The 24,073-nt window shown below is 49.6% G+C and overlaps 1 protein-coding gene across 1 annotated transcript in view; it reads right to left on the bottom strand.

Annotated features, from left to right (window-relative positions):
- LOC144108840 (peroxidase-like) overlaps positions 1–17,277 on the bottom strand; it is a 106,237-nt gene extending 88,960 nt beyond the window's left edge. Inside the window, exon 1 of the mRNA XM_077642032.1 lies at positions 17,085–17,277. The gene's annotated coding sequence lies outside the window, so the exon portion shown is untranslated. The remainder of the gene's footprint in view (positions 1–17,084) is intronic.
- Between the last annotated feature and the right edge of the window lie 6,796 nt (positions 17,278–24,073).

The raw sequence follows: 24,073 nt of genomic DNA, 5'->3' as shown, positions 1-24,073 counted from the left end.
TGAGGGTCCACTTTTTCCGCTGAAGTGGTAAGGCGACGACCGGGGAAAGTTTTGTTACGAAACGAGGAAGACGGATGCGTTGGAAAGCTGCACCGAGTAGCAGGGATAGTAATGTTACCGACAGCCAAAGGAAAGTCAAAGGTTATATAGATATAGGCGTCAGTGGCCTCAAGAATTTAAGTGCAGGATAATGTCACCTTGAGTTCATGCTTCGCTGTTCTTAAGTCAGTGCACGTTAAAAGATACCCAGGCGGTCGAAATTATTCCGGAGCTCTCCACTACGGCATCTTTTTCTCTCTTTCTTCTTTCAGTACCTCCTTTATCCCTTCCCTTACGGCGCGGTTGAGGTGTCCACCGACATACGTGAGACAGTTACTGCGTCATTTCCTTTTAAAAAAGAAAGTAAAATAAAAACCAAACAATGGGGCGAGGAGAACCGGGGAGCATTGCAGAAACTTCAAGAAAATTTTGAATGGCTGCATATTGCATATAATGTTGAGTAGTGAGAGCAGTGGTTTTGAAGCAGCACCTGATTACTTTGTTGATTAGACCTAGGCTTTGGTCAGCGTGAACCAATTACCTACCGAAGCAGACCCATAAATCGCGAGTTATCGCACTGACTAACGTTTATACGTAGTACCGAAAATACGCCCGTTTTTTCCTCGTTCCAAAGTTTGCATTGTGCCATACTTGTCGAGCAAATATCAAAAGAAAACGTTGTATTGCACTAGCACGTATGCATGCACCCACACTCCTAAGCGATAAATCACGAATTCACGATGACTTATCGAGAACGGCGGGTTGCATGAGCTGCAACGTACTACGCACTTTGGACGAACAGTACGGAGTACACGGTCAAGGAACACGAACGAGGAGACAAAAGTGCTGAAGCAGAGTCCGGGGTCTATTCGTGCCTAGCACGCAACGGGTATAACTTATAGAGCGCACGCGCCATACACAAGAGTTCTAACAAAGGGATGTCAGAACGAACAAAAATAAAAGGTCAGTAACCTGACCACAAATACCCTTTCAACGCTGTGCAAACCCGGCGCCGTGTGTTGTTTAGGGGCTGCATCACGTCCTAGCTAGCTCATAGATGGCGTATCTGCGCATGCACGGTGCTGTCTACCATCGGATCGAAAACATCTCCGCTATAGAGAAAGGAGCACCTAAGCGTTTTTTTATTCTATCGCAGAGGTGTTCCTAGAGCTTTTTTTACAAGGCATAAACCGGCTAGGCGTTCTTTGACCTGTGCTTATATAATAAGCTTATATGGTCTGATACCTGATACCTGATTTAATATATGCAGCGGGTCCTTGGACCTAAGATATTAAACTTATTTTTGAAATATGGCGGAGTGCTTGGCTTGGAAGCACTCTGGCACGGGTCGGGCCGGTATTGCACTGCCTCCGGGATACGCCCGGGGCATATTAGCGCGGCGCGTCTTTTCTTTCCCTCTTTGCTCTCCTATCCTTTACCTCTCCTAAATTGAGCACGCGGCAGCGAGCGAGGCTCGGCTTGAGCCAGTAGGCAGGCCCGTGCTCTTTCTTTTTCCTTCTTCCTCTCAGCAACATCAGTCAGTCAGTTAACCTGTGATAGTGGCGTTTCCTATAGCGTTGTTTGACATATCGGTGCGGCAGCCCGTCAGCGTTTTCTTTACTCTTCATCATGGAGACACTCCTGGTCTTAAAAAATCGCACGATGTGCGCACGCCTCATGTCTCGTTGCACAGAGGTGAGGTGGCGATTTGTGTAAATTATTCGTGCTGTGCTTGAGCTCGAATGTTTTTAATCAGCCCGAACTAGCACGAGTGATCGGGCTTTGGCTTGGTAAGAACTCAATCAGGAATATCATCGCCTAGTTTGGCGCCAAACTATTTCGGAAGATCAGATGAATTCAGTACGTGCATCTACGATGGAGCCGGTTATTCGGTTATACAGACCACTCGAATAATTCGGCTGCGCCGATTTTAGTAAGACCGACGTTCTTTACGAACGAGGTTCGGGCTATGCTTGCTTCTTCTTGCATGTCTCTAGGACTAAGCATAAAGAGGTGTAGCTGCTCCAGTCAGCAGCCGACGGATTAATACTAATCAGGAAAAAGTGTTGTGGGGTGAAGGAAAGGTTCACAAACTCTCGCTCTTAATGTCAGCACAAGCTGGTGCTTCAATTCTGCTCTATCAGCAGCAGTTCTGGACAAAAGCATTTTTGAACGGGAAAGAGTTTATGAACGCAATTTTTTCATATACTGTGAGATTTCAATATAACAAATCAATATATCCGCAGATCACCCGACGGCAGTCAAGTTTTTTTTTTCTGTGAACGTTTCTGGTATCGTCAAAAGCGTTCGCCATTGGTTTTCTATGGCAGGGTGTGTTGCTGGGCGAGTTGGTTTGACATTGTGAACACTGAAGCGCTGGCAGACGACAGACTGTGTGTCTCGTCCTCCGTCGTCTGCCAGCGCTTCAGTGTTCACAATTTCTATGGCAGTCTTTACAGCATGATGCGATCGACGGAAACACTTTAAAAGGAAGATTTGGCTACGTATCAGAATAATGGACATTACCTTTAATATTCCCATAACAGTATCTCACAATTTTCCAATTTTCTAAATTTTTGTCAGAGAAAGTTGGACTTGCGCACCACTAAAAGTGCTTGCGCAGCAGAACCCCCCCCCCCCCCCCATTGTGTCTGCTCCGTATTTAACGGATATGGCGTACGGGGCGTCATACTTCCGGTTTTTTACTCCGTCCCTGCCAGAAGAAGGGCGCGCCCGCGAAGCAGTCAGTCACGTGACTCGTTGGCTCTCGCGCTCTCGATGCAGAGGCCCGCCTAATAGATCGGCTCGCGCTGTCCGGGTCCTTGGCACGGGCGAGGACGTCCGGCCTTGCAATGGCCAGTCCAGACTTACGTGGCGCTGATCTCGCTAATCTGACGGCCACGGCTCGCAGCAGCTGAGCGGGGAAAGCCTTTTTCCCTTTCTTCGGTTGGTCGCTTTCTTTCTGGCAGGACTTTAGTCGGACTTCCGCCCCGCCGCGCACTTTCCAGCCAAGTCCCTTGCCAGCGCGTTGCCTCTGAGGCACTTAAGACAGGTATACCATCGACAGCTGCATGGCTGCCGATGACACTGCAACGCATTGCATCAATTTGTAATGCACATCTTAAGCCAGGGCGGACTAATAGCACTGAAGCGGTTAGGTCTTTCAGCACCTGTTGCGGTACCACGACCCCGTTAGTCCCTCAAATAACAACCATTATTTCCTTACAGAGGCCAGTAGCAAAGCTACTTCAGCGTGTCCCTATACGTTCTTACCGTTCATCTCGAGAATTAAACGACGTGGTTAGCCCTACTTTAGATATTTTTGGTTTGTACTGCAAGGTTCTTACCGTTCATTTTGCCTATGATCTTTCATTATTTTTTAATTCCTCACAGTCGTAGCTGTTCGAAAAGAGTTGAATCTCAAAGGCACCATTGCACTTGCCTTCTAGACGAAACAAAACAAGCTCGAATGTTCTGAGACCTTTTAACAGCTCGCTTAATTTCATCGTCATTTGTAAATTGCTGAGAATAGCGCGATTGAATTAAGTTTTGATTAGGCGATGCTTTGTGCGAAGCTTGGCTGTAGAGTTAGACTGACAACACCGGGAGTTTGAAACAGGTTCAGGGCGGGACGTGACAACGCGTGCTCGATTAGGCTGCCAGGCTTATGAGGTTTGACTACTCACGCCTCGATGCAGTCCTAAAAACTATTCGTTACGTTTTGAACGTGAGCTTCGGTAACACCTTGCCATTCTGTTTTCGGGCAGCGTGGAGCCAACCTTCACACTTCGAACCGCGCGTTTAAGCTTCATTATTTGCTTATCAATTCTTGACGCAGCGATAAGATTTGTCATAATTCAGACTAACAACATATGCTTTAAAAGAAAATATCAAGCAAATTAATTAAGGGAACGGATTTAAAGGCGCATTAACCGCGCTTTGCAGACAGTGCCTCAGCTGCTCGCAAGCTTCTAACCGGAAGCGCAAGAACCGACACAGCGCGAGTTGTTATCGCTTCCAAACCCGAACAAAGCCAGTGCTCTCCCACAGCCCCGTATTGCCACGCGCTTGAGACAAAAGACACAGCGCGGAGCACACTGTTTCACACGGCAGGCAAGCGCTGGGCAACTAGTTAGGCTCGTACAATGATCACGTATCGCTTTTTTTCCCAGACGTCACGCCCAAACTGGAGGGCGACCAGGAATCCTTGAATAATTCATCCACCATACGGTGCCGTTCAGGGCGCACGGGACGTCCAGAACACCGACGGTGGTCTAGCCCTTCTAGAGGGAGGAATTCATCAGTAAAAAGAAAAAAAAAGTAAAGAATCTCTCGCGTATCGACGTTCGTGTGTACCATTGGCATAGTGAGTGACGCGGTATAAATACCGTCGCCCGGATATCATCGCCGCCCTTCCCGATATCATCGCCGTTACGTCGCCCTTCTCGAGTTCGAAGAGATGATGAGGCAGAGGGACGTCGCCAATTCGCAGTCGTGGGGGGAACTCTGTCTCCATATCGACCCGGGCCGCGCCTATTGGAAGAAGAAGTGTTCGAAGACACGTGCATGGATTGCGATGAGTTGGCGCCCTTCTTCCCCGCATCTTCAGACAACCGTCGCCGTCATTGGCACGCTGCCGCGTAAAGCGGCAGCAGCAGCCGCGGGAGCTTCGTTCGAGTCGCCAGAGGCGGTGTCCGTGTGTATATATGGGCTCTGGGGGGGCATGCGTTACCGCACTCGAAGCCAACCTTCACGCCGAGTCGGCAAGGACGAATGCGTCTGCGAGGCACCGTTGTAATCAGGCTGTGCCTCCCCCCTCTTCTTCTTCCTCCTCGCCCTCTTTCTCGTCGTCTTCGTAGTCGTCGATACGGGAGAAGCAATGTCGCCGCCGGTTAGGCTTAAGGCGAGGGACGACGTCGTCGCCCATCGTCTCGGCGGCGGCGGCGGGCGCCGCAGGTCTCTTGCCGAGTCGACACTCGCGCATAAGGGGAGCAAGGACGCGCATGCCACCGAGGCCTCGTACACGCTTCGCCTCTCACTCTCCACCGCACCTTCTCTTCTTAGTTGAGTGCAGCATTGCCGAAGCCAGGGACCATGACGACGACGTCGCCCTGGAAGGCGTGTGAAGGACGACGATGAATTAACCCGGTTATGAGCGGTTGTGAGACGTTCGTCACCTTCACACCGGCGCCGGTATGTCTGGGAAGCGACGTGGTGTCCACAATCGGTGTGCATTACGGCGAGAGATTTGTAAGACGGGCTCGCGGCGTGCACACGGCGTGGCGAATCGGTTGTCGTAGTGTGCCCTCGCTCCGTTTGTAACGGGCTCGCGGCCGAGGAGCGCGCGTTGCGCCGGACTGGAAACAAGAACAAAAAGAAAAACTGTGTACACGCAGGGTTTAACAGAGTCCGGTTCGGTTCGGTCGTCGCCTTCGCTTATATTTTCGCGAACGGCCTAGCGGTTTCTCGTCCTCGACTCGCGGCGAACGTTGCGCGTAGGTAGAGAGTCCCAACGCGTTTATCATCCGAAGGGCTGTTCTTGATACGGAGCGACGTGTTTGTTTTCCGCGCCGTGCGTGGAGGTGGTGGGCGCAAGAACATTTCGAGAAGCATGCTAGAGAAGGAGGCAACAATAGGATTTCAGGTAAATATATGTCTTGTGGCGTGCAACGTGTCAGTGTCAAAGGTCCACAATGTATAGAAGTAATGTGCAGACGGTGCTCTAAATGTGCCATGTACCATCCGGCTCAGGTTCATCAATCCGTCTTATAGAGGTCCTCCTTTACAGAAATGTCTTTAGACAGTCTATAGAATTTCTATAGACATCTGTCAATAAAGTTTATAGATTTTCTATAGACAAACTTTAAGGAACAGTCTAAAGGCAATCCAAATCCTATAGACAGTCTATAGACAATCTATAGATTTATGGCCATACACTTTTAGTAGACTTTTGTCTATAGGGTCTATAGACAAGGAATAGACAAAAGGAAATATCTATAGGAAGGCAATAGAGTCTATAAGAAGCCTATAGGCTGTCTATAGAGCATTTTCCTCTCTTTCTTTCTTCCTTTCTTTTCTTCCTTCATAAAAGTAGGCTTCCTCAAGGCAGCAAAGTACCGGTTCCCTGCGGCGACTACGCTGTCATTCCACGGAAACTTTTTTCCAGCGAACCAGACTTTGAAGCACGTATACAAAAGGAATGAACCAGATAGCGCAAAACCGGTGAAACTTGACAATGCGACATCAATTCAGGGCCTGATCCCTACTATTTAGCCATTGCACGGCAGTCGACTACGTGAGAGTAGTTTTCAATTCGAATTTCTATGCAGCTGCTGCAAATAGTCGCTTTTGTACAAGGCCTCTAACGGGTAGACAACACATCGCTCTTTTCTGGTCTAAGCTGGACGATTGAAAGGCAATTCCCGCGGTGTCAGTGCATGATTTGCCGCCGGTTCAATGGAATGACGCATATGAGTAATAAACCACCCGTTCTGTGATCCTCGTAGGAGTAATCTAGCCTGTGACAGTAAAAAGAAGAGATCAAAACATGCACTCAGGTTACAACCGATGTTGATTTCGATATATGCAACACCTTCGGTCGCGTGTTCTTTTTTACTGTTTATTACGGCTTTACCGCCTACCATATCTACATGGTTTATTTTTTTGTAACAACTGTAATCACTCCTTCTCCACAATACCTCGGCGGTGGAGGGCATGATGATTTCACAACCACTTTATTTATAAGACACTACTTTCGATTTCAGTTCATACCACGTATCCTGCCTCGCCACACGCGCTCTGTGCCATACTAGCAACAATGTGTGTCGCTATTTAGGCTGATTAGACCCACTTCTCGAGAACTTGGGATATTTCATGAAAGGGCTGAGCTAAATCCACCTAGGGGCATCACGGCAAACAAATTGCTACGTTATGCTGGCATACGCTGCGTGCCGTATTAAAACAACAAGCCTCCTGTGCCCTATTTTGCGAGTGCGTACACAGCAGATCGATGGGTAGCACATGATCAATGCACTTTTCTAGCAACCCGCTTGCTCAAAAAACCGAAATCACACAAGTTGCATCACTATAGTTACAAGTAAAAAGGCCTATAGCTGCGCAGACCCTTACAAAAACTTCTTTAGACAGTCTATAGACTGTACATAAACTTCTGTCTATAATGTCTATAGAATCTCTGTAGACAAGCCCTAGAGAACAGTCTAAAGGCAATACAAATCCTATACACAGTCTATAGACATTCTATAGATTTATGGACATACATTATTAGTAGACTTGTCTATAGAGAGCCTATAGACTATGAGTAGACAAAAAGAAATATCTATAGGAAAGCAACAGAGTCTATAAGAAGTCTATAAACTGTCTATTTACCATTTTTATAAGGGCAGGCAGCGTTAACGTTCTAATTGAGTTTGATAAAGTGCGCCCACAATTCTTCAGAGCGCTCAAGCTATCGTCATCGATAATAATAATAATAATTGGTTTTGGGGGGGAAAGGAAATGGCGCAGTATCTGTCTCATATATCGTTGGACACCTGAACCGCGCCGTAAGGGAAGGGTAAAGGAGGGAGTGAAAGAAGAAAGGAAGAGAGAGGTGCCGTAGTGGAGGGCTCCGGAATAATTTCGACCACCTGGGGATCTTTAACGTGCACTGACATCGTACAGCACACGGGCGCCTTAGCGTTTTTCCTCCATAAAAACGCAGCCACCGCGGTCGGGTTCGAACCGATGTCGTATCGCAAATCCCGCTGTTCCTGCTCCAGCGTTCGTGCATGCGGCGACACTTTCTACTCCGTCGCAGACTCACGAGATCCCAGCCTCGAGATTTCTGGTTGTGTATACGACGACCGCTTTTCCGTGGGAGCGAAATGACAAAGAAGGAAAAAGGAAAAAGCAAACTGCGTCGTCCCCCCGTTCGCAACGAGGTTTCAGCGAGCGTTAAAGAAACCAGCGCGTTGTCAGAGCTTGTTCCGGAAGAACCTTCGTGCCCAGCTTCGTTCCCAAAGCAGAAAAAAGCGAAAAGAAATGGAGCTAATAAAACGAAGCAGAAAGAACGCGGAATAATTCGAAACCGCCCAAGTCGAAGCGGACGGTGTTATACTTTCGCGGATATGCACGCCGAAGCCCGCGCATGCACTATCCCCGCAAAAGCAGCAAGACGCAGAAAGGACGGACTACGCTGTCTTAAGCGGCTGCCCGAACAAAAAAGCGCCTCAGCTGTCCCGCGGCACTGATACATTTCTTTTACCCTCAGGGCCCTGTTCCCACAGGGCGCTCGACGTCGTCGCCAGCGGGAGTGCGCGGCTGCATTCTTTTCACCGCAGGGCACGACACCAGTGAGACAGCGACGGGGTCCGGTTTGTCGCCCGTTCCGCCCCCCTCCCTTTTTTCATTATTCACTCATTCATTCTCCCCTTCTTTTGATTTCATTTTCTTCTTTCTCTCTCTCTTTCTTTGGTTCTCGCGCAACGCAGCGGCTCTTTCTTGCCGGTGCGGACCTCGCGGGCGTAGCGGAGTCCAGACACGTCCCTCACGCCGAAGAAGAAAAGAGGAAGAGGTACAAGGAGGAGGACCTACCGCGCGTTCTTCGAGCGGAGGTTTTGCTCAATCCTCGTGTTAGGTTAACGATGCGACCGAGCCGCCGCTAATGTAAATAAGACACGAAACGAGCATTGGAGAAGTGGAGGAAGAGTCGAGCGTCGCCGCGGACTGTCCTCAATGACCGTTGCTTCGGGATGACTCGAAGCAGCTGTTCTTCGAGCGTTGCTGCGGTGGCTGCTGCTGCTGCTGCTGACCGCCTGGACAAAGGAGCCGCAGCGGTGCTGCAGGCGTAGCCAGCGCGCGTTGTGGCGATAGAGGGATTGATTTTGAGACGCGGGGAAAATGGTTCAGGTGAACCATTCTGCTCGCAGGTGGCTCTTCGCCTGCGCTGAGACGACATGGAACCCCGGTGGGGACTGCCGTTCGCTCGACGCTGACTTCGTGACGCTGCAGAGCGCTCGCTTCACTAATTGCTACGGCCTACGCCGTTGCAGATTGCGAAGAGCGATTGCGCAAATGACGAGGAAACCGCAGTTTGGTTTTTACGATTCGCCACGACAGAGAGACCAATCGAGATGTGAGCGTTTTTGAACCGTGTTCTGGTCTGCCGAAGGCATCGTTGCGTAATGTGAAAAACGAGGCATAATTGGTGGCCTAAGCGGAGTAATCATACGCCCTAAAGGTTGTAAAAATGGTCTACAGACAGTCTAGAGACTTCTTATAGACTATATTGGCTTCCTATAGATATTTAGTTTTGCCTATTCATAGTCTATAGAGTGTCGATAGGATTTGCATTGCCTATATACTGTTTTCTAGGCTTCGTCTATAGAGAGTATATAGTCTTTATAGACAGAACTCTATGGACAGTCTATAGACTGTGTAAAAAAGTTTTTGTAAGGGGACAGAGCCTTTGGGCGCGAAAGTGGTTACTGTGGTACAAAGCAACCGAGCAGTGGAATCTTCGATCGTAAGCGATCGTCACTGCATATCGCCATTCATTATAAGCGCCACTGCCAAATACGGGCCGCGGGTGTTCTTTTCTCGTAACAGCAAGTTCAGTGTTCGGGCTTAAATAAGCTTTTTTTTGCTGTTGTTGTTGCTGCTGCTGCTGCTGTCTCTAAAGCTCGTCAGTTCACGTCCTGCCATGCTACATTAGCGTTTTTATTCAGCACTTCCAAATCATCATCCGGTATATTTCGAATTTTTTCACGCTGTAATAATTGATTTAACGCATTTGCACGGCTTATTTCGGCGACATCTTTGTACACATAGGTATTGCTCCATTGTAGTCCTCTGTCCTCTACCGCTTTTTCTACACGACTAGGACAGCAGCGGACATCGTAAACATCACACCATCCCCATCAACAGCTATGTTCACTTCTATGGAAATGTGCCTGAACCCATGATTCCCAAGTACCCTTGCCTGGAGCCAGCTCCAAACGGGGAACTGCCTTACCATCTCACAAGTGTGGTTTGGTTGGCATCTAGGTGTACACTTTCACATCCTTTGAGACTTTACCATCCCTAGGCTGCCGCGACAAGTGTATTCTAAATCTTAAAAAAAAATGTAAACTCAAGAAATGGTTGCCGTGGTCGAGCAGTGACCTCGCGAAAGATACAGTCCCCCTGTCCGCACACGCCACGCGATTCTTCGAGTTGGCGATAACGCACACACGCAAAACACACAACTAGGGAGCCCGCAGCATGCCTGGCTGCACGTGACGCCGGGAGGGTAGCGCACAATGGCCGAGGCGGCGGGAGGGAGACGAGGTCCGTTGAGCTGGACGTGTCAACGCCGCCGGCCCTAGCGGGACAAAGGACGCTGGCCGGAATACTGATCAGCGGCTGCTCTTCCTCATCCAAGGACGTCCGGTGCACTCTCCTCCTCCTCACCTTCTTGGTCGCGAGAGATGCCTCTGCCTGGCCCGCCGCCGCTTGCTCGAGATCTCGCCTTGAATTGCGAAGGCCCTGTCGCGCCGCAGCTGAGGCACCTTTCGTTCCGGTTGGCACGAGCGGACGCCGTTCTCACCCCCGGGGCGCTCAACGGTCGCGCCACTGGCGGCAGACGCCGTCTGCAGCGGCTGCCACATACCATATAGTACGCGGGGCCACGTACCGCATGCCGTAAACATAGGTATTTGCTGTAGTAGAATCACATGTTGGGTAAGTTGGGCTAGATGGGCTAGTTGGGGCCAGTTGCGGGACAGCGCCTGTGTTGTGTACTTTTCTTCGTCATGCGTCTTTGTTACCGCTGTGTTTTAGTGTGTGAGCAATAATCCGATGGGTACCAGCTCCGAACAAAATAATCCGTTGGCTGTTCGCCTAGCGCGAGCGCTCCGTCCAGGGGCTCTTCCCGCTCCGTCGTCTTCTACGTAGCAAAAATCCGTGCTTCCGGACTGATTGGAGTGTAGTGGACATTACCTGCAGTTTTTTTCCCTTCAAACTGAACGTAAACATAGAGCCTCATAGGTAGTATAGTATGTGGCAAGTATGCAGGGGTTATCGAATGTAGGTCCGTATACTATACTACATACACAAGGCTACATTCTGCATTAGGTACCACATGGCCACATTACTATAGCATTTGGTCCAGTGAGACTTGTATGGTTAAGAAGCCTTGACAAATGCCACCATGGGGTTGTGGTCGGCGACTTTCGATGGAACAGCAACGCAGATGCAGTGACTCTCTGTGAAAGTGTACACGGTAATTTGTGTAAGCGCTAGAGCCCACTATGTGACAGCCTAATAAGATTTTTTTTCCTTGAGTTTCTAGGGAAAAAAGCAAAAACAAACAATTCAAAATATTTTGTCTCGTTCGGGTGCGCTAAGGGTTCCTTCGTGACGTATACAAATACAAATGGTTATTCCGTGGTATTTGTTAAGGGCGGTACTGTCAGAAATTGTATCAATCTCATCAGACGGCGGCTTCAAATGAGTGACACAAAATAGCCCGCCGGAAACCACACATGCTTGCAACCAATCTCGCCGTTCGCCGCAGAGTACTTGGTGGAGGGCTTTCCTAATCATCTCGACGAAAACCACACATGCTTGAAATCAATCTCGCCGTTCGCCGCAGAGTACTTGGTGGAGGGCATTCCTAATCATCTCGACGAGGTCGTCGGCTCTGTCTTCACAGGTCCCGTTCGCCTCGTTTCAGGGCGTCTAAACGCAAAAACGATTTCGCACTCATCTCTTTCGATACGCCGCAAAGAAATTCGTATACGAATTTCTCAAGAATTGGCATTCCTCCAGTACAAATGCAATCTGCATAGGCGATCAAGTGGCGTGAGAATCCACCTCGATTATGGCGATCATGGTGGCGTTGTAAAGATGACTGATTGTGCGATCTCCTCCGACGAAACTAGGCTCGCGTTATTGCGTAACAACTCGCTACAACGAACGCACTCGCCGCGGCGACTCAGCGCTATTAAGCGCTATTTAATACCGGAAGAGTAACGTCGCCCCGTCTCGCCGTGATTGCCTACCCGTCCTTCTTTCGCTCCGATCAGTTCGGCTAGCGGACACGCCTCTTATAAGTCCGACGTTTTAGTACATCACCGCCCTTACGCCGCTGCGGTAATTGCGTATGCATTCAGACGACCTGCTCCTGCGCGACGCCTAATAGCATGCAGGGAGCAGCCCCCTTTTTAATATGGCTAGCTGGTACGCTAATACACCCTCCCACGTTAAAAGGCCTCTTCTGGATAGTTCTCGCCTTTTCCAATTTGTAGAGTGCGGTCCGGAGCGCAGGTATGAGTTGTACGTCAAAATATCGCCAACAAGGATAAAGAGCGTGTTGGAACAGATGCCATCACGTCATTTTCTTCCGTTTTTTTTTTTTCTGCTCGAGCCCCTAAGGTATTTTTGCTATATTAAGCTATCCTTTATTTTGTACCCAATCTTCTGTGTCTGCAGTTATTTTTTTCTCTGATGACGCACTGATCTACCAGGGTCCCTTATAGTCTTATGACTTCGGAACCCTTCTCTGTACGCTTCACATCTTGCATTATTTTCTGAATTAATAAACCGTGAATTACATTGGATTGATTAGTATGTACAAGATAGAAATGGGGCCCTTTTAAGAAGTGCCGACTACTTCAAAAATAGAAGAAAGAAATGCCGGGACAAAAATTTAATACCGAACAAAGAGGAAATTATTGTCTCGTCCCTCCTTTGGAAGCCCAGTGCATCACACGGAAATTCCTGCTAAGGTCGAACCGACACGTCAAAAGCTCACTATAACGGATCAGAACTCTTGCAGAACAAAGACTGCCGGCGGGAAAGCGTCCCTCCAGTGTAATTGATGTATTACACAGTAACAAAAGTGCAAAAGGCATCACTATAAGCAACCGCAGCCAGTCAACGCCGTATAGCCGAGTGTCTCATTTGCAATTAAGCGCGGTAAACGGTAATCATCTACGGAATGCTATAATGTGTTCTCGTATGCTTTCACCTGCACTAAGCCATCGACGCACTTCAAGAGTTGACTTGAACCGCCTCGTGCGATGCATATGCTTGTGTACAGTACTCACGGATTGAAATAGGACATTCGGAGCGCTAGCCTTGCAGTGCCACGCAGGCATGTGGTAAGCCACAGGCCGGCTCATTGGCTACTGGAAGGAACAATTCTGCTTTGTAGATGTTCTCCCTCTCGCGCCATACCACAATGCACCACCTTGGTTCCATGAGCGTCTACGGGCGGCGCTCCATGAAGCGACGGCCACGCGCTCCGAATGTCCTATTTCAATCCGTGAGTACTGTACATACGATTTGAACACATCAGTGGTCGCTGTCTTTCCAGACGCTCGCCTATAGAGGCGAGGGCTACTAGCTATGTTTACTGGGAAATTGTAAGCCAACGGAAACTTTTATAGACTCCTTCCGTGTTGCGCGCTGACGAGGTAAGCCCACGCCGCCCATTGAAGCAGCTTAAGGACGCTACAGTGACAGCAACAGCCCAGCACAGAACAACATTCGTTGCCCATTTTCGTCCACTGCAGAACAGAAGCGTAACCAATGATCTCCCATTAATGCTGTCCAGTGCCACCTGCAGCCATCTTATACCCTCGCAAACTTCCCAATCTCATCCGCCTCCCTTAATTCTACCTCCACTGCTAATGGGCATTCCCATGGAATACACTTTGTTACCTTGTGGGACCATAGGGCATGCCCTCTGTACGCCGAAGTCGGCAGAGCTAATGGCAAGCTCCAGTAAAATATCTGACACTACGACAGCGGCTAAGGTATTCCGAAACCTCGCACGGCTACCGTGCGCTATTTAGCCGCGTCAGCATGATGAGTACAAAAATGTGTCCGCAGAATGAGTAATAAGCACACTTTGTCCGACTTGACGCATAGTGGGCGCACTGAGTACTAACAGGTACTCATATCGTATATCAGGTAGCTGGCCACACCCCCTCAAGGGCACCGATACACCTTGCGCCGATTGAAAACGAATAGACGAAAGATAAACTGATTTACTATGCAAATTATCTCGTGTTTGCACTGCTTCGCAACATGTTAAGTGTGGAAATGTATTCTCGAAACAAGGATTACCGGACGACAGCTGCAAAGCATCAATTTAGTTCTTTCCTGAAAGGTTTTTTTTTTCCATCTGCCCAAACCACAGATGTAAATATACGTTCGTTCACTCCAGTTGTATCTGAGGAAGCGAGATTGCAAGCCAAGGACGCCAAAGCCAGCACGGCTAGGATAAGAATTTAACATCACTTGAGTAACATATACTCGCGCAATACCTGTGCAGCTTTGGACACCATAGTATCAAAGCGAGATTCCGTCGTAAAACTGCAGTCGAACCTCGTTATAACGATACTGTTTATAACGAAGGAAAGACGATTCCCACTTGTATTCTCGGTCAACAACACGGGCTATAACGAAGCTACGGCTAAAAGGAAGTAATCTCCGGGCACTTCCAACTTCGTTGTATCAAGGTTCAACTGTTTTTGCATATCGTCCCTGCCACTGTTGCCACTGAGCGACACGATTGCAGTCCAAGAGCTCTCCATTCAAAACAACCCCGCAGATGAAATTGTCAGCTCACACCGTGAGTCCGAACCCGTAAATGGCGACGCGTGTCGTCCCGTGCCCGAATTGGCAACCCTTACAAAAATGGTCTATAGACAGTTTTTAGACTTCTTATAGACTATTGCCATCCTATAGATATTTCTCTTTCTCTATTCCTAGCCTACAGACTCTCTATAGACAGAAGTCTACTAAAAGTGTATGGCCATAAATCTATAGATTGTGTATACAATTCCTATTGCCTTTAGACTGTTGTTTAGGATTTGTCAATAGTCTATAGTCTTTGCAGACAGATGTCTATAGACAGTCTATAGACTGTTTAAAGAAATTTTTGTTAGGGAAGCGCAAATGTTCCCGCTGTTTCACGCAGCACATGCGTATTCGTCGAAATGGCGCTGGCGAAACCACGGCCGACTCGACACTGTTTGTCGCACACACCGCCGGCCTTCGAAAGGGACACGCGTATTTCGGCCCACACGCCCGGAGAGCCGTGGGTTGCCACGGCGGTAAGGGCACACCGCTACCACCGGCACAGTCATTCACGATACACCCTCTGCGGCTTCCTTACACGGCTTGCGCGATGACGAACGGAGTCCGTGTTGTTCATCCGTGCGACGCGGGATACGGCCACGGAAGCTGTAATCTTCTCCCCGTTTTTGTTTTATTTCCTGTCCTGACGTACCGGACCTGTAATCCGAGTACGCCGGAAGTGTCTTCCTAGTGCGTCCCATTGTCCTGGACTAGTCCGGCATTTAGGCGGTCGCAAGGAGCGCCGCTAAACCCGCGTCAGGAAGCAACTTTCTGTCTCGCTACAAGCGAAGGTTGAGTACGCAGTTGTTATTGGCTGGTGGCAGCAGTTCTGCAGGAAGACCTCGCTCGAGCGAGAAGGTAACGCAACAAATACAAAGCCTCCGAGACTCCCGTTATCACGTCCGTACAGGAGTTAATATGAATGGACACATTCTAGCAGCAACGAATAAAACGCGAACAAAACAACTGAAGCTGCAATAAAAATAAACCGACATGTTAGCTTCTGGAGAGGAAATACAAGCAAGGGTGATTAATACTTCTGAAGAAGAGTCTTCGCGGCTTCGAAGTTAACACAATCTCAGCTGTTATTGAGCTTCCCCTGGCTAAGAGCTTCTTATTTTGTTGCCCGTGGCTCAGTTATCTTGTTCGCGTTTCATTTCTTGCTGATAGTATATAATGCATAATGTTAGCTTTTCAGCCAGGATCAAGTCTCGTGCCCAACCCGTGCTGCTTTCGTAAATACACCGGCAATCAGCGAAAGCCTTCGATGCTGATGAGCAATTGTTACTGGAAATAATTGTTAACCATCCGTTGTTGGTCAGCCTATTCAACTACAATACGTATTCAGCGCCAAAGGGCTGACCAGGTAGCGTAGAAAGCCGCAGTGACCCACTGTGTGGACAAACGCTTGGCAGAGTCATCCTTGTCCCATTTAAGCCCGCCACATTCGGCTGATTATCGAGCGAAAAAGAAAGCGCCACACGAGTGCCGAAGCCATTGCCACGAAGCGCCAACAGCAGCGAGGAGCTTGCGTTGTGTTCCACCATATTGATTTCATCCTTGTCCCCTTTCGAGCACTGCACTGCGCGGATTAGCCACAGCCTTCCTCGGAAGGCTGCGCCGAACAGCCGTGGTATACCTCTCCGTAAGGCACGTCCCTCCGATAGCGAAGAGAGAAAGCCTGGCTTCTTCCTCGTCGTATAGACGACGGGAGAGGTTCGATTTCCGTATCTCGCAAGTCGGCATTTCCCGTGTGGACGAGCGATATTGAGGAGCGAACGGTGCCGATCAAGTCGTATGTAGTCTAGGAAGCACGTGTATACCGTGAAGCAACTGGAGCCGAATCGTTTCACACTGGCTTGCTCTTTTTTTTTTGCTGCATTAACTGTTGAGAAATCGGAGACTGAGCGATGCTTGCTAAAGCGCGTCTTGAACAGTCCACGCAACTTCTGTATACTGCACTACCGCAATGTTGCTGCCACCGAAGGCGTACAGTCCGTAAAGTACCCCTGGTGCAACTCTACGTGGATGCATCCCGCTCTAACACGCTGATTTGTTAACTTTCCTACACTAACCACGCTTGTGTCACCCGCCTAATAAATTGAAAAAAGTATTGATTTCAGGCATAACTGACCGAGCGCGGTGATCGACCGCGGTAACTGATCAGCAGGTCCTCGCTCCTACCCGGTGCTGGACTACGACTTTCCGAAGGCACACGGTCCTTAAAGCCCGGTAACTCAGCGTCACGTTGTAGAGCAATCACGCCTCACATCTTCCTGTCCTCTACATCATCCAAAGCGGCGCGCGACGAGAGTTCCGCGCTAGCATCCAGTCCTGGACCCTCATCGTGCATCCTCCGTGCTCGGGGAGCGGCGAAGCCATCCGTCGTCGCTGCGTCGCCGCGCGCGCGAACCCACCTGCGTGAGGAGATCCTCTCTCCGGCGTCGACGACGGCTATCCAAGGGGCCGGCGCACACACAGTGAGAGGACGCGGCCGAGCAGCCGCGGAGTCGAGCCGCTGGAATTGGGTTAGCGGAACGACGACACGGCCACCCTCACCCTCGACGCCCAAGCCGGTTTGCCGCGTCGTCGTCGTCGTCGAGTGGAAGTGAGCGGCGTCGGCGGCGACGGCGGTGAAAAGGTAGCCCTCAAGGACGCCACGCCTTGACCCCGGTCCCCGTAGCCGCCGCGAGGAACCCCGGGAGCCCCCTCTGCTTCCTCCGACGAGGAAGCGGCCCGCGCGCGAGACGCGCGATTTCGCCGGAAAAAGTTCCGCTCCTCCTGGAACCTCGTCCCTCCTCCGTTCGCAATGTCTCCTTCGGTCTCCTTTGCTTTTCCTTTCTCTTGTTTTCTTTCCATCATCGTCGTCGCTTTAGCGTCATTTTCGAGTAAGTTCTGAGAATTCGGTGGAAAGTTGAGGAGAACGTGAACGTGGTCACGTGGCCGTATATATACTTGACATCTGTGTCTCTCGCGCTCGCATTGCTAGCGCGGGAATCGCTCGCGGTCTGCGGGGAGGATCGACTTCATAGTGCAGCGCTGACCTTTGACCCTTTCCTCCCACACCGTACGTGAGGTGAACCACGCAGCCTAAAAAAACGTTTTTTTTCTTTATCAAGGAATCAGCTAAATCAACGAGTCCGAATAAGCGCTGTCAATGCATGATCTTTCTTTTTCCTTCTCTTTCGCTCCTTGTATGATCTCAAGCAAGCACACTCAACGTCTTCTATAGGAGTGATGGGTCCAGCAGGAGTGATGGGCTCATGGGTCTAACGCACTCGCGGACCCGTGAAGTCTTTCAGCGTAGTATCCGCAACTAGAGTCCAAGGTACGCTGGTGGACGTTATGGTTCTGTCTTTTAAATTTCTACCGTTACTTGCAGCCTCTTTCAGGAACAAAAAAAAGTTAAACAATTGTGCTATTTTCGAGCCTGATTTCCAAGATGTATTGTGTTAATTTCTGTGGGCACTGGTGGAAGCCTTACACCATTGCACACTTGGGTAATTTTATGAGCCTGTGCTGTGGAAGCTGCTCGCGCCAGCCGTCACATTTCAAATCAGTGTAGCTAGCGTGTGATAGCGTGATAACACTGCACTTGTCGAAGCCGTCGCCTCGCGCTTGTAGCGTTTCTACTGGCGAATCAAGATTGTGGCCACAGATAGCTCCCATGTTAAAAATTGCCAGAGTGGAGACAACAGCGGAGAGACGCCGTTCGTGCGTCACCCGCCGCGGTGGCTCAGTGGTTAGGGCGCTCAGCTACTGAGCCGGAGTTGCCGGGTTCGAACCCGACCGCGGCGGCTGCGTTTTTATGGAGGCAAAACGCTAAAGCGCCCGTGTTCTGTGCGATGTGAGTGCACATTAGAGATCCCCAGGTGGCCGAATTTATTTACGGAGCCCTCCGCAACGGCACCTCTTTCTTCCTTTCTTTTTTCACTCCCTCCTTTATCCCTTCCTTTACGGCGCGTTTCAGGTGTCCGCCGGTATATGAGACAGATATGGCGCCATTTCCTTTCCCCAAAAACCAATTATGAATTATTATTGTTCATGCGTCATCCTCTTATCCAACACCAACGTGACCAAATGCAAACAGAAATTGTAACTCGGTATTTTATAATGCTTTTGAAGAGTGCGTTTACAACTGCTTACTACGGTAAATTCCCACGCACCCTTGCTCTCAACCACCATAGTTTTGACATGAACTAAAGAAAGCGTAGGAGTAGTGGCTCAACTGCATCGCTACCAGGTCTAACAGGGCAGCCGGCTTCGGTGACAGAAGGACAGGTCCGCGAAGGCATCTGTAATGTAGTCATTTGCGAGGAAAAACTGTTTGACCTCCTGTAACGGGTGGGTAAGAATGAAAAAAAAAAAGTGCAACGCCAAGATACGACATTAACATTTAAGTGGGAGTGGTAGAAAACTCTTCATAACACCATCATCATACGCGCACTGCAGGGCAAAGGCCTCTCCATGTCTGTTCAATTAACCCTGTCCTTTGCCAGCTGCGACCACCGTATCCCCGATTAATCTCATCCGCCCACCTAACCTTCTGCCACCCACTGCTACGCTTGCCTTCTCTTGGAATCCACTCCGTTACTTTTAAGGACCAGCGGTCATCTTGCCTTCGCATTACATACCCTGCCCAAGCCCCTTTCTTCCACTTGATTTCGACTAGGATATGTCATTAACACGCGTTTGTTCCCTCACCCGCTTTGCCCGCTTCCGGTCTCTTGACGTTACACCGATCATTTTTCTTTCCATGGCTCGCTGCGTTGTCCTTAACTTAAGCCGAACCCTTTTCGTTAGCCTCCACGTTTCTGTCCCTGCCTTTCCCTCCTCCTCTTTATCTATCTATCTATCTATCTATCCACGTTTCTGCCCCGTAGGTTTCTGGTAGCGCCTTCCAGTGGCTCAGTTCATCCTGCAAAAAGTTTGGCTTTACCAGAAGCCGCATGTTACAACCCGCAGTCTGCATGGCTATTGTGTAGCCATGCGTATAAGTGGCGTAGGTGCAGCAAACAATAAAAGAGAGCTTCACCTCGCGAGAGACCCGTGTAACATTAGCTGCCTTGCGGAATTATTGACATTTGGGACAGCCACTGATGGTGTAAGCGACCAAGCCTCTTGAGCAAGGATATCTGCAGCACTGCTACCAGTGGTTCCGACGTTATTAGGTGATGTCAGGCAAAATTCGTCCGAGGTAATTCCGCGCTGGTAGAGGTTTTGGCACCGAGTCAGGCTCAGAACAACGACACTGTGCTTCACAGAGAAAGTCGTGTATGTGACTTCGCCATGGTGAGATATTAAGTCGCAGTGCAAGAAACCAGTCTCAGAAGCCGTTGAGGCTAAGATACACCAAGGTCTGACATAGAGAATGCGATAGAGTGGTCGCTTTTGGTTACTTTACATTCAGTCTATACCACTTGCATTTGTCCGCCTTAGGCGCGTCAAGATGTTCAAGCGCCAGACATCTTGCTTCTGACGAGGGTCAACCAAATAAATAAATTTCGGCACCATATATGTTAGCTTAAAGGTTCCGAGATGCCCCTGTGATTATGAACCTCCCCTTTCCAAAAGGAAGTCACGGGCAGTACACGACCGCCCTTCTGCCGTTATGACAGCTAAAGAGGAAAACAGGTGCCCTGTCTCGTGCCGGAGGAGTTAGGATGAAAGGCACATCGCTCTCTGCTGTTCATACTACACGCGGTCTGCGTCACGCCGGCATTAAGCAGCAGGTCGTGTGGCAGGCGTTGAGGCGCTGTTGCGAAATACCTTGGGCAGTTCCTCGTCGGTGTCCTCACGTCCACTGGGCCTTTTTCAACGACTTCACTTACAGCCTCCGAGCTCGAAATAGACGGCTTACCACATCATCTGCGGCTTGCAGCTTCACTGCGTGAGGCCGTAGGTCCTCCTTGACTCTCCAGATATTGAAGCGTTGAGAGAGAGAGAGAGGTTGCTGCGGCCCAATCAGGACCCGGAATCACGAACCACGGTTCCACGTGAAGTATGCAGTTCATTTTTTGCTTACGTCACGTGTGGCTTTCATTCAAGTGGTGACTAACTGTGAAACGGAGTACGGCTTCCGCGACCGTGAAACGGTTACGGCAATTATAGTCGTAGTATCTTGTTATGCTATCCTCTAAACTAGGAGCTTGCAGAATTTGATTTAGGCAATGACCAAAAAGAGGCTAAAATGCATTTCAGGCAAGCTGAATGTCCAGCAACTTACCAACTAGTAGAATTTGTGAACCATCTGATTGGGGACAACTTAGCAGCTCATTTGTACTTGTCTTCTTTAATAAAAAATTTCGTGAAGCGCTCAGAGTGCCTGTAGCTTGCTTTGTGTGCCATTTAGGTGGTCTGAACGTGAAGCAATATTGCTACACTGAATTGTTCGCACAGTAACGGTTTTACAGGCGTTACCGACAGTGCAGTCAACATAAGCTAAATCAAGGTTTCGGCTGTCGAGGAGCACGTGACAATATCAAATAGGTGGAGGCGCGTACTGTCCAAGACAGAGACGATCTTATTTTCGCGGATGCACGGAGGACATACAAATAAAGTACTTCCGGCCTTTTCGGTCGCAGCAGAAGTGAAAAGGTGAAGCTAGGCGACAACTGTACAGCCTCTGCGGTGGCTCAGTGGTTATAGCGTTCGGCTGCTGACCCGAAAGACGCGAGTTCGATCCCGGCCGCGGAGGTCGAATTTCGATGGAGGCGAGATTCTAGAGGTCCGTGTACCGTGCGATGTCAGTGCACGTTAAAGAACCTCAGGTGGTCGAAATTTCCGGAGCCCCTCACTACGAGTCTTTCTGGGACGTTAAACCCCCCAACCAAACCAAACTAAACAACTCTGCCAGATATCAACCTCTTCTCCTATTAATCCGCCGTCTCCCAAGGCCTCCTGGACCCCGTGATCGCTGACGACAGATTATCAAAAAGCACCGGTTCACTGCCCACAAATGCTCATTGTGGTTAAGTCTAACAAAGGCAACAATGTCACAGGACGCCAGGTGAGCGAGGGAGTTCTTAGTTACACCACACTATGATGCAGACTCCAGCAGATCCGGCGAAAGTCCTTCAGACCGATGTATCTGCAACATGATTTACAATGCTACGCTTGCAGAAGACATCACTACACGTCGCATGTTCCGAGCGCGCACTACACCCCCTGCTGGGGAAGGCCGCGTGTCAGGAATGGCAAGACTCCCGGAGTTCACCAGTCGAGGTAAAGCAAGAGGGGAGAGCCAGACACGGAGAGAAGGTGCGAAGACTCTGCGCCAAGACGAGCATGTTTCACCCGCGGCGAAGGTCAAAGCTATTGAACCCTCGTGCCTGGACGAAGTGCGAAGGTCACCATGACTTCGCTTTCTCTCCAAGGACACGAGGCATCGTCCTACTTTCTGCGCGCGCTCGCGCCGCCCGTATCTGGTTTCCTGTTTGCGCGCTCTGGGGCCAGGTCCGGTGCCGCTTACGTCTCCGACACGGAACATGATCGCCCCGTTGTTGGCGGGGCTAATTAGAACGACGCATTTTTTCTCTGCGCACCGCGTGGTCCGGTAGTACCTCATCTTAAGGACTGGAAGTGAACTTGACACACTATAGGCTGCGGCTACGGGCCAACGGAGGCGTCCGGTAATTGGAGGTCTTAAGGTGACAGGCCCCACGCGACCTCTGGCTTCTGGCACTAGATGACGTATGTCCCCTGTCTAAGTTGATGTCGCGTACCAAGCACATTGCTAGCAGACATTTCTTGCACGAAGTGTACGAATCTTGGAGGGATAGGAGTAACACGGACAATTGAGCTAGTTGGTACATCTTCGATAACTTTCGAAAGCTGTGTCCCCTGTCGCAGCGCTTTCGAAAGTTCTGGAGGAATAAATTCCGAAGCTTCTTAAGGTTCCTTAGTAATGCTAGGTATTGAGCTAACTGAACATAGCACATATTCTGAGGTCGTGCTGGTGGCACGGACGCAGAGGACGCGGACACATGTTCTGTCTACTGTGTGCGTATATTTTTGAACTGTGGTCTTCGGCTGCATCGCGCCAAAATACATGCGCTTTTGAGAAGCTTGTAGGTAAATCAACCTACCCAGGGCACGTAACTCGTCGAAATAGTCAAAATTTGTTGGGCCACAGTGCTGACGGCAACCGCGTCAATAATTGAGAGTCCTAACAGTAATAGTTAAAAATTTAACTATTGGATATTAGTTAACCAGCGTGCTGGTTAGCACGTCTTGGGTGTATTCTTGGTGGACTACTTCGTTGAAAATGCTACGCCGAAAAAAGCGATCTTTTTACGCAAACAGACCTATTTTTTTATGTGGAAAGTGTTACGTGAAATACGCTGTATATGCGGGTAAAAAAATCAGGGTGGCTTTAGATTGCGCGCGGGATTGATTGACTGATGACAGTCCTTTATTTTTACTCGAATGCATAAGGCCGCTTTGGGAGCATATGGGGAAAGAGCGTTAGTCACGTGTCAAGGTCCGAGTCACTGTGCACTGTCCATTTTGCTATGGCTGGGCCCGATCTGAAGGGCTTTAGGCGGCACCCCTACACCGCCCTGATCAGGCCGCTTTGGCTCTTATACGCACGCAGCAAATGGGAGCTCTGTGTCGGTATCCGTGAACACCGTAGTACGGGAATCTGCGCTAGACGGACTGTATGGCCATTCCTCAGGTTCAAATGCAGCACATTGCAAGAGTAAATGGGTGAGGTATGCGCGGCAGTGGAGCCCGCCTGCAGTGCGAGCTCCTTACCGCGGTGACGCCAGGTCGTCGCCATTTCGCCAAAGTGTATGGGATGAATGCCGAGCCAACGTGCGCAATATTATGTTCAAACATATAAAAGCGTTTAAACAATGCCAGCGCGTTCGTTATTCGCTCACCGAACGAATCTAACCCTCTGCGGTGATGCTCTGCTGCCGTTCTGGCTGGCCTGCTGCCTATACAACCGTGGCGGTGTCATCTGGATCGGGACGAAACGCTGTCTCTCGCTTACTGAGGTAGCAGTGAGGTTGGAGTGCAGCTGGGAGAACCCACGCCTAATCTTCCGCTGCACCGTCTCTCATACACCATATATGGGAGTAAAAAAGAGAGTAAACTGCCCTCTAGCCCACTCCATTTTATAAAATGGAGCGTGCTAGAGGAGAGCTTACTCTCTCTTTATTCTTGTCTGTTTAGAGTGTATACCGCACCTCTTGCTCTTAGCCGTGAAGTTCCCTATGCTTAGTTTTTTGGCTGATAAGCGACCGACCCTTTCATGCTCTAAGCACGAGGTTAAAATCACACGCAAAAACCACCCGAATGGACTTAAGTGATAAAAATAACGTCGGCGTGTACACTTCAAGCTCTGGCGTCAAACGTGTTCTGTAGGAGATTCATGGTGGATTAGTATATCAAGAGCCGA

Source organism: Amblyomma americanum, chromosome 10 (assembly GCF_052857255.1).
Source record: "Amblyomma americanum isolate KBUSLIRL-KWMA chromosome 10, ASM5285725v1, whole genome shotgun sequence".
Taxonomy (NCBI): domain Eukaryota; kingdom Metazoa; phylum Arthropoda; class Arachnida; order Ixodida; family Ixodidae; genus Amblyomma; species Amblyomma americanum.
The sequence above is the reverse complement of the archived record's forward strand: the minus strand, read 5'-3'. Positions and strand labels throughout refer to the sequence as shown.